The sequence below is a fragment of the Alosa sapidissima genome, chromosome 6 (genome assembly GCF_018492685.1).
Source record: "Alosa sapidissima isolate fAloSap1 chromosome 6, fAloSap1.pri, whole genome shotgun sequence".
In the NCBI taxonomy this organism is placed as follows: domain Eukaryota; kingdom Metazoa; phylum Chordata; class Actinopteri; order Clupeiformes; family Clupeidae; genus Alosa; species Alosa sapidissima.
The window spans coordinates 38987742-38998016 of NC_055962.1; the positions used below are offsets into that span (position 1 = coordinate 38987742).

The window sequence follows — 10275 nt, forward strand, 5'->3', positions numbered from 1 at the left end:
TCAGATAGCTAAAAAGATCGAGTGCTTAAACTAACATATATAGAGGTCTATTTAGTGGTGTATGTACTCTGACTAAGTTCGTGTGGCATATAAACCACAATTCGTGTTGATACAAGTGCCAATGTTCGTGTAGAAACATTTTAATCACATACAAATGTTTGTGTTACAGCTCAGGTAGTCTCCGCCATCTTGGTCAGACTTTTTTGTAACTCCCGCCTCCAAACAAAGACGCGGACCTGATTGGTTCTCGAATGGTCCTCATTTAAATAAAGTTAAACTTTGGCCAATTTTGTTTCGCCTGCCTCGGCGATTCGCTTTCATTTCGCCCAACTAGGGCGAATTTCGTCTCCATTCAACCTCAATGAGAGCGACGCGAAATTTCGTTGTGTGGAAACACACCATTACAATTTGCCCATGTCACGTGAGCGCCATTTTGAACATTTTCAGCGCAAAAACGAGGCTGAGGTGGTAGAGAGTTCGAAACATTGTTGCTGTGAGTGAGTGAACGTGAATGGATAAAATTAATGCGGAGGAGTGATGTCTTATGGTACTTACTGCTGTGTACCGGGCTGTAATTCTTATCATCGACGGAACAAAGAATTATCTTTTTATCGTTTTCCAAGAGACACAGACATCCGTCGGCAGTGGATAGTAAAAATAAAACGTGACGTTGGACCACATTTTCAGGTAACTATGAAGCAATTCAAGGAGAGCTAGCTAATGTTAACTAACGTTAACGTTAGCTAAGAACCACTATCGTAAACATAACGTTAATGATAACGATAGCTAACATTGACAGTTATCTTTACAAGTAAATCATTTAGGCTACATGACTGTACTGACATTAACCCGTCTCTCATCTCAGATTACAGACAATACAAGGGTGTGCTCCATTCATTTCACCAATGATTGCATCGTTAGGTCACTCGTAGGTTTAAAAAAACTGAAGAGTGGGAGTGTGCCGTCTCTGTTTTCATGGTGTCAGCCGAAAGTCAGAAGGGTCATTCAACGCCACCAAAGGTAACCATCATCTGACATTAGCCATGTTCATGCCTATTTAAGCTATGATAAAGATGTTAACTATAATCATTGGTATTTGTAAGCATAACTAAGCACTGAAGCATTTGGTATTCGTTAGTAAAAGCTGTATATAGGGATCCTGTTTGGAGCAAAACTTTTGTTAGTAGCCAGTCATTTTTTAAACCTTAAACTTTGATGTTTAAGTAGGAACTGCCTGAGATAATTGAACGAAGATCTTGAATACTGTTCTTATTATTGTTAAATATATATATATATATATATATATATACATAAATATGTGTTTATTTGTTTTTAGTGATACTGGTAACATTGGTGAGGAAAACATTTCAGATAGGCCTCTGCATGATGAGGAAAAGTGAGTTACCTGGTAATCTACAGGGCTGCTGGATTGCATTTATCAATAATACTAACACATGTTACTTTGATCAAATTGGTAGGCCTATTTTATGGTAAATGAAATGGTAGGATCAGTTACACAAGCTGATGACTGAGACTATTGTTTGTGCTCTATGTATCTATTGCATGGTTTTATGAAATGCCTAAATAATATGTTTATATATTTGTAATCTCATGTCCTTTTTGTCTTTTTCTCACACAGTTCCATACAGGTTTCAGAGGCAGTGCCTGACCATGTCTATGTGGTGAACTCCTTGTCTGTGGAAGAACAGCTTGAAGCGGCAAAGAGAGAGATTGCCCGTCTGGAGGAGGAAAACCAAAGTTTGAGACGGGAGCAGTTTAATCTCCGTGTGAGCCACAGTTGATAATGTTTTACACTGGATTTAAAGATTATGACACACTGAAAGCAGTCTTCCGAGCTTTAAAACCCACAGCAGAGTCAATGATTAGATGGAGTCAAATGCAAAGGTTAAATCACAATGAAGACCACATTGTGAAACCGGGGTTCCATGCCCAGCACCTATGTCTCTTTGACCATTTTTTTTCTTTTCCTTTGTCGTGTGCGGCAAGGTTTTTTTGCTGTTGATTTAGCTGTGCGGTTTAGCATATCACCAACGACAGTCAGTAGGACCTGCATAACATGGGGGAACTACTTGTTCTTCATGCTAAGCACACTGCCAATATGGCCAAGTAGAGAGGCTATTAATGAAATGATGCCACCATCCTTTAAAAGGACATTCCCCAACACACGGGTAGTGCTAGACTGTACCGAGATCCATATTCAAACGGCAAGCTCAAAGGTTCTGAATTTCGGTCACATACTCCCATTACAAGGGTACCACAACACTAAAGTCATTGATTGGCATTACTCCTTTTGGTTCTATTAGCCTAGTCAGCAATCTGTATGCAGGTTCCATCTCAGATAAAGAAATCACCGAAGAGTCTGGCATTCTCAGCCTCTTACAGCCAGGAGACGAAGTCGTGGCAGATAAGGGATTTCTTATCAAAGACCTCCTTGCTGACATAAATGTAAAACTTATAATTCCAACATTCTTGGGGCAGTTCTCCAAAGTGGGCAGTTCTCCAAAGAAGAAATTACACACACACAAGAGATTGCCCGTTTGAGGATTCACGTAGAGAGGGCAATCAGGCGTATTAAAGAGTATCATATATTTGATGGCGTCATGCCCCTTTCACTGTGTGGTTCAGTTAACCAGTTATGGACTGTTTGTGCTCTACTTACTAACTTTCAGGGACCTATCTTTTAATCCTGTTTAACATGCATTTACAACACTCTGTCAGACATCTTGCACGCACGCACATACACACACATACATTGAATGTATCTCAATACTGAATGTATCTTGCATGTGATGTAAGATTGTAGTTTCCACATTAGATCATATGAATCCATGTATATGTTTTTTTTCTATCATAAAATATGAACATATAACTGAAATAATTTGTGTAATGAACAATTTGCACTAATAAACAGTGTATTAACCATTTTAAAACATTGTCAACTATTTGTTTTGGGGTTAACACAAACGTAGAAGCTTTTATTTACACAGGGCAGGCAGAAAATGCCCATCGTAGAAGCTTTTATTTACACAGGGCAGAAAATGCTCAAAGAAAAAAATGTCCAACTTTGTCTTCATCAAAACGGATCCTCTCCAGGTGGTAGTCTTTGGTGCAATAGACAAAACGGATCCTCTCCAGGTGGTAGTCTTTGGTGCAATAGACAAAAAAATCCCACCAGGTCATCCCAGTGATGCCCATTTGTCCCATTACCTGATGGTAGTATTCATGGTTGTGTTTAAGAGTAAAACCTTCTGATCCTGCGCATAGGTATCTACACTCAACAAAACTATCCACATCTGGACACTTTATCTCCAGAAGCCCCTGAAGGAGCCCAGACCTGTCGACCACCTTGCGATCTGGTGAGGCACCTAAATGGGGGGCATGTGGATTTAGGACAAAGCCACAAGGAAATGTCACATTACCTGTGACCTCTTCGTATAACGCCACAGCCACAGGCTCCAACTCCAATCCCCTTTTCATAGCTTGCGTCTGCACCGCCCTCTTCTGCTTGTTCAGGTGTGCCGCTAAGGTGTCGAAGTCGGCAACCCTCGACACAATCCTCTTAAATATGGAGGATGTGAGACGCTGAGATCGTACGCGGTGCCAGGTGTTATTTGTGCTCTGTCCCCTTGTCTCCATCTCAAGAGTCTCTGCATCAGAGAGTGTGACAGTCATTCCACTGTAGAATCTGCTCTCATTTTCAGTGACGTAGTGACATGACTGGCGGCAGAGGAAAGGGTGGGTGATGGACATTGGTAGTGGAGGTGGGACAGGCAAGGGCTTGGTATGACAGGACTGAACCAAGGGGTACGTCTCCAAGTTCTGTGGCAACCTTATCCACTGGATGTCTTTCAGCGGCTAACAGTAGGCTATACATTTGGCTGTTGCTTCCAATGGCAGCTAAGTTGCTTTTAAGGTCTTTGGCAAACTGGTCACTTGGTAGGGGGACTGGAACTGGGCAATATAGATTGGGTAGGATACCATCACATCTTTTGTATTTCTTTGGGGGTGGGCAAACTGTGGGTGGCTTTAATTTGGATATTTTCATAGTGTTAATTGCTTTTGGTGTCCGGCAGAATGTGCGTGGAGGAACATGCCATTTCTGTGGGAGTGAGGTTTTACTAATTGTAGGGGGGACAGATTTGCACTTTAGAAGATGTGCCAGTGTGTACAGCAGTCCAACTTGATGGTTACAGTGTCCCTGGCCAGCTTTGCAGTTACAGACTGACTGTCCAATAAATGGACCTTCAGATGGAAAATCAATCTACAGGAGCAGAAAAGAAACAAGTTAAACAACATTACAATTAAAGACTCTGCCAACCATAATTACAAGTAAAACTATTCAAATCAAATAGTCCAGAGCTGTGGTTAGACTATGCCTTGAAGCTAGGCTACCAAAATAATTATTATGATATCTTTACAACTAGACTGGTAATCCTTTGAAACTCTTGGATAATATTAACATTAGGTTACCCTAATGATTCTCCATGATCACATTGATCACTGATTACATGAACGTGAACTTGAACACTTATTTGTCTTCTACCCAAATACCTGTATATTGTATGGGGGTTCGTTTTTTCTCATTGAACGAAATGACTTGGCCCTCACAACACTGCCTGCCTCGTCTCTCCTGAATGAAAAAAAGCTTGGCTTAGCTATAGTAACCTTGTCACAAATACTTCAACGCAGAATGTCATTTTGCCTTATATAAAACATAGTATTTAGTGCCTTTACAATAGGCTACTTTAGTAACGTAATGTACCCTATAACATAGAAAATCAAAATAACATCAATTACGAAGTTAATGTTAGCGTTCACGTTGCTAAATGTTGACGTTAGCTGATAGCACACCAATCATTCACTTACCTTGAATATCGGTGATGTAGCCCTCTATCCAATTGCTATATCCTTTTAAAAGCACTGATCTTGGGATCCGATTCCCCTCATCAGCCCACTTTTCAACATCCATCATCGTAAATGCTGATAAGGAGTCAAGGCTTGTTGTCCAAGCCATTTTTCTCTTCGACAAATTGTAACTGTTCACGTTACTGTAACGATACAGTGCGTGGTAGCCTACAGTGTAACAGAATGTAGCGCTACAGCGATTACAACATTAGCCTCGTTTTCGCTTCAGAACGTTAAAGTAAGACATGGGCGAATAGCCTAACGACCTTCTAATAGAGTGGCGAAGTCCCGCCGCTTCTACTTCCGGTTCATGGGACCTATCTTTCAAAAAATTATGAACGGGAGTTAATGGAGAGATAACAAATATTTTTTGGTCCCGTTTGAATTGTGCCACGAATTTCACATATGATGTGTGTGAATTTAAAAGATAATTTTTCTAAACGTCAATAACGTCAAGAAAGTACTGTTGTTCGATAGACTTCAAAAGTTATGTTGGTTTTGTGCGAATCCACTCAGTGGACTACATCTCTCGTCTCGAACGATGTACGTCACCAACGTAATGAAACGATAAGAGCTGTTATGCTAGTTAACGGTTGCATCTTGCTGCCTGCTATGTCACTTAACAGTAATGTACAGTCTATGGACGAATACAACTTACCTGATGTGTTTAATCCTCTGACTCATGGTATTTTCTTCGGCAAGGAAAGCCCAATTAAGACCTGTTGCTGGTATGCTTGTACAATCTAGTGTGGCTGTGAATGAGCTAACGTCACTAGCGCGACTGATGGGTTTGTAGTCCTTGGAATTACGATCTTTCACAATGTTGTAATTCAGTAGTTACGAAACAAACTGCAAATGTCTTTACATGAATTTATATGAATTGACAAACATCATATGGGTAATTCAAGGCACAAGTCAACCGGGACCAGATAATAATTTATTTTTCGCCATAGACTGCCGTTCAATTTTTTTTGAAAGATAGGTCCCATGGAGGCAAACGGAAGGGGCGGGACTTCGCCACTCTATTGTTGCCAGCAGCCAGCCAGACATGGAGCTAGATTCTAAGCTTAACTAAAGTTAACGTTAGCTAGTCGCTAGCGGTTAACATTACAGACTAAGTAATAACGTTCTAGACTATACAAAGAAGACGAATGTTGAAGTTAAGCTACACTAACATATTTCTCAGAAACATACTCAGATGAAATTTTACACAAGCCACAGTTTTACGGTCATCACAAATGCCCGAATTCAGCCACGGGATTCTTACCTGAAGAAACCTCTGCCCACTGCTAGATGCCGTTGTCTGTCTCGAAGATTCGTCTCTGGTTGTCTTCTTCGACTGAGGAGGGCTGTCAATCAAATTTCACTCTTTAAACACGGCCAATCACAGCAGAGCTAGTACCAAACCTGGTTACCGCCCCCAAGTAGAGCAGAAAATCACTTCGTGCGAGCAGAAATCAACTTCGAGAGAGCTGAGTGATTTTCGAGTGAGCGCTGGTCAGATTCCTCCTCGCTCGCAGCATATTTTCCCGGAGCAGTTTCCTCTGAGTGCGTGCTCGCAGTGAATATTTACGAGTGTGAAATAATATAATACGCCCGTATGCATGTTTTATCGCTCGAGTTCTATCGCCATATCTGTAGGGTAGGAATTTCACTGTGGCCATGTCTTTGCCCCTTGCGTTGGCCTTGGTGCCTCCTTCTTTCAATATTCTGCTTTGCGTCCGTTTAATAGCGATTTTTATTTAGCCTATGGCCTGTCAAAATAATCTTCACAGCGCAAACCAATTCAGTCTTGCACAGTGGAGAAAATGACAGCACATGGCAAGACAGAAAGTGCGTCCAAATTCACCCATTCTTCTCAGTTGAAATACTTGCGATCGCTATGCCTACTCATCACACAGACACATGTATCACATCACATGAAAGAGCTTTTTCTCAGCTTTTAAACGATGTTAGCGGCTAATTGCTGTGGTGAACGGTTCGCGAGAAAAGTAAACAATATGATTCAATTTAATCATAATGTCTACATAAGGTGCTATGCCCATCTCCCTACCCATTCATCTCGGTGGCATACTTCACGAACCCTTTTTCAACACATGACAAACCATATATCCGAATAAACAGCAGATCTTACCGAACACAAAGGTGTAAAGCAGTCCCCTGTACAGTAAGCCGTTCCAGAGTATTCCGGTTAAATTAAAAATGTAATTTGCAGCAAGGTCTACATTGATGTCTCCCAACTTTGGTCTTTAGGTTTCAAAATGTGTTTAAATCGTTGTACATGATTTCATAACAGGCCAATACAAAATAAATGTTACAAATATTGCCTAGATATAGGTAAACATTAAAGTCAGAGGATATACAGCTGACTAAGAGTTTGTGAAAGGAGTCTTAATGATCAAAAAATGCTAAGCATGCATTTAGGCAATTTGAGTTTCTTAAAACTGAGCTGTGCTTAAATTGTTCAATACATGATTCCATAACAAGCCAAATATAAAATAAATATGAATATTAAATATAGCCTAGACATCTACATATTAGATGATCAGATGATTTACAGTTCTATGTAATATGTCATGTTTTTGTAATGTTTCATACAGTGATGCAGGTCTACTGCTGTGAATAGGCTAAATACAACTTTGATTATTTTTATAGCTTACTACTGTACAGTTAACTTTGGCCTTGGTGCCCCCCACCAAATATGCCCAACTGAAGGCCAAGTGGTCTTGCCCCTAAAATGGTGAAATTCCAAGCCTGGGCCTGGACTGTTGATTATAAACTGGGATTATATTAAATCATGAATGTGAAAACTGACATGTTTATTATGGTCTTGGTCTCGACTCGGTCTCGACTCCTAAAGGACTCGGTCACGACTTGGACTTGCTTCCTCAAAGACTCGGTCTCGACTCGGACTCGGCTGTATTTGAAAACCAACGGACTCGGTCTTGTCTCGGACTCTGCATAGGTGGTCTTGTCCCCATCACTAATTGTGCTAAAGACTGATGTCATTGAGACGTTTGAAAGGCTTTTTAGAACAATTGAGTAACTTTAAAAAATATAATACTCAATCAAGTGTATTTTCTTTGCCTCCCCTTTCGAATACAATATTCAAATTACTTGCAAAAAATTATATCCCGAGAAAAGTGGATATTGAGGAGTACAGCTCAATAGATCTCCATTCATTCTGCACTCGTGGACGAGCGCCCTCACGTGGAACCAGAGAAGGAACTGCAACCAGTTCAGAAAACGGAAGTTTTCCGAGAGTGGAAGGTCTTAGACATTCTCTGCTAATATGGAAAGTTCGCCAGCAAGTTGGCTTAGCTAAGATGGAAGGTTTGGGGAATGTGTTGAGTTTGGGCGCAAATCGGGGGCAGCCGTGGCCGACTGGTTAGCGCCTCGGACTTGTAACCGGTCCATCTGGTAGAGGAGGCGTGACAGGAGGTTGCTGCTGCTTAGAACCACAACTTACGGTGCGTTTTTTTAAACAGCAAAACACCTCGCGATTTTCAGCCAGCGAAATTTCGCCTCGGGGGCGTGACGGCGAAACCGCTAACCTTTTGACTGCAGTGTCTAGCCAGTAGTGGCAAGGGAGCTAATTAGGCTAATCAGCTAATTCAAACGTTTAAGTACTTAATGAAGATATCCAGGGGTCTTTATGCCTCGACTAAGGTGATGTTGCCTATAAACAACAATTCATGCTCATAGAAACAACAAGGTCAATAAGACATAATATATTTCATACCTCAGGGTTTCCCGCAGCACTTTGCAGTCAAGGCGGCCGCCTTTGCAAAACAGGCCTGCCGCCTTAAAGCAACACCAAAGAGTTTTTTGTACCTTAAATAATGTTTCCAAAATCGTTTCAGTCATTCATCAACTTGTAACAGGGTGAACGGCACTTCTGCATTCGCTTCGCGGCCCTCTATCGGCTATAACTATAACTATGTATGTAAGCAGCGCCTCTACTTCTTGCGCAAATTGAAGAAGGCAAGTGCCACGCCTCCTGTCATGACTACATTCTACAGAGGGACCATCGAGAGCATCGTCTCCAGCAGCATCACAGTGTGGGGCGGAAGCTGCACAGATCAGAACAGGAAGACCCTCCAGCGCACTGTTAACACAGCTAAGAGGATCATTGGAGCACCACTCCCCTCCCTGCAGGACATTTACACCACCCGCCTCACCCGCAAAGCACTAATGATTGTCAAGGATACAACCCACCCTGCACACGAACTGTTCAGCCTCCTGCCCTCTGGAAAGCGGTACAGGAGCCTCCGCTCCCGCACCACCAGACTGGCAAGTAGCTTCATCCACCAAGCAATCAGGATGCTGAACACTCTACCCACTCTCCCATCACTGACAGCCCCCCCCCCCCCACCCACCAGCCAACCAGGAACCTAGGAAACTAGGATCCTGTCTACCAAACCCCCCCAGTTACTTCATGTAACTGTTAAGACTATAGAAATATACAACACAACTACCTCTATTTTTTTTTAATATATGTCCTATATTTCTATTTTGATACATACATGTTCTATATTTCAGTCTTGCACTTTAATTTAATGTTTATTGTCTATGGCTATGTCCATAGTATGTCTATGTCTGTATTTAAAGCATGTCTATGTCTGCATGGGAAAGTAAGAAACGAAATTTCAATTCTTTGTATGACCAGTGCATGTAAAGAAATTGACAATAAAAGCCGACTTGACTTGACTTGACTTGTAAGTTTGCCAGATCGGGTAGTGGATCTGTAGTTCAATGGAATGAGACATAATAAACTACAAATTTCACTTGCATCTGATGTCGCAATACATCGTACTTTCATAAATCGTGCAACATATTCTACCTTGTCTGTGGACATCATTATTTGCAAAGCCGGTGCTGGATAAACAAATAGCATGCGTGCGACAGAGGGAAAGTTCTTTGGTGTTGCTTTAACTACGTCGTCCAAAAAAAAATAGTCCACCGTGTTACTCTGTCCTGTTTTCTCCCTTTCATTCCAAACCGTGACCAACGCCAGTCTCCCTTCTCCACAGAACGCATTTAAAAAATAAGAAGAAACGTGACATGAATCGAAAAAGAATCAGTTTTTATAATCTTTACATAGGCCTATGTGATATGCCTCCGAATCAGAGCTAGTGAACGGAGCTGAGCGGTGCAAATATCCCGCTCCTCGCTCTCAAGAATCAGTCAAATCGCGAACAGACACAGCACCGTTTAATTGTCATATGAAATGCGTTCATATTCCACTTTTTATGTCAAACATTGCAGGCTTATGGAAAGGTTTAGTGGTACGGTTGTCCAATGGTCAAGTTGTTGCTTCAATTTGTGTTTTAATTTATGCGACGCACC

General features: G+C 41.5%; 1 long non-coding RNA gene across 1 annotated transcript; it reads left to right on the top strand.

The window, feature by feature from the left end:
• Positions 1-294: 294 nt before the first annotated feature.
• Positions 295-1776, top strand: LOC121711383. The gene is made up of 4 exons (XR_006032296.1): positions 295-687; positions 866-1020; positions 1337-1396; positions 1640-1776. It is a non-coding gene; the product is annotated as an uncharacterized LOC121711383 (long non-coding RNA).
• Positions 1777-10275: the final 8499 nt, after the last annotated feature.